Raw genomic sequence first — 1,269 nt, 5'->3', positions numbered from 1 at the left:
CCTGAAACTGTTTTTCTATTATTGCTTTTTCAGTTATTATTGATGTTAAAAAGGATGCACACATACTTATATTAATAAACACTTAAGACAGATAGTCAAGTGAATATTTTGTGTTTCAAGTATAAAATCAGAAGTATTTTTTTTTTCAATGTATGACATTGCAGTTTATGAGAGTGTAGTTTTTATTTGTCTATTTTACATTTTCATAAAACAAATTGCCCTTTTTATGTTTTCCCTTAATTTAGTTATTAATTTTATTTAGTTATTTTTATTTTTTTTTATTTTTATATATTTTCATTAAAATTTTGATTATTTTAGGTTACAAAAATGCTTTTGCTTTCTTGGCCAATAACGCTTGAATAAATACAGATTGAATAAGCCAAATGTTATTTTTTATATTACATTTTCATCATATTTTAAATGGTTAAAAACTCTTTGCTGACAAACGAGTAATAATTAGTACTTTGAAAGAAATGCATAAACATTTTAAATTCTAATAATGAATTCATGTTTCTAAAAACTGATCCATCAAAAGGACGTTAATATTTTATCAATGGTTCTTGCTTTAAATGTATACAAGATATTCAAATGTTCGTGAAAAAATTACATTTCCTATTGTTTTGATGTTTGAAAAAACATTTGAACTACTAATAAAGTATATATTGTATATACAGTTAAAGTCAGAATTATTACCCCCCTGAATTATCAGCCCCCGTTTAATTTTTTTCCCAATTTCCGTTTAACGGAGAAAAATATTTCTTCAACACATTTCTAAACATAATAGTTTTAATAACTCATTTCTAATAACTGATTTATTTTATCTTTGCCATGATGACAGTAAATAATATTTGACAAGATCTTTTTCAAGACACTTCTATACAGCTTAAAGAGACATTTAAAGGCTTAAAGGTGCAGTAGTTGATCTGCCACAATACTAGCCAGTTAGCATAAATCTCTGGAACACTGTCCCTCCTCTGCTATCCAAAGCCATGCCTCCAGAAAACACAAGCGCACGTAGCTAAAGATGACAGCAGAACCCTCTCTCATGTGTTGAGCTAAAGCACGGCTGGTGTCATGCAGGAATTACCCTCATTATTAAACTTATTTCTAAACCATACTTGCATGCTATTTCTGACTGAATATTCAGAGTAGTGGTAAACTCCAGGAAGTGCATCACAGGCTGTCATTGTTCAAAAATGAACCAAAATGAATATAAAAGCAACTTCAGCTCAGTGAAGTAGGCTAGGCGGAATAGCGCTGTTTACTGTT

Source organism: Danio rerio, chromosome 22 (genome assembly GCF_049306965.1).
Source record: "Danio rerio strain Tuebingen ecotype United States chromosome 22, GRCz12tu, whole genome shotgun sequence".
NCBI classification, from domain to species: domain Eukaryota; kingdom Metazoa; phylum Chordata; class Actinopteri; order Cypriniformes; family Danionidae; genus Danio; species Danio rerio.
Note: the sequence above shows the minus strand (reverse complement) of the source record.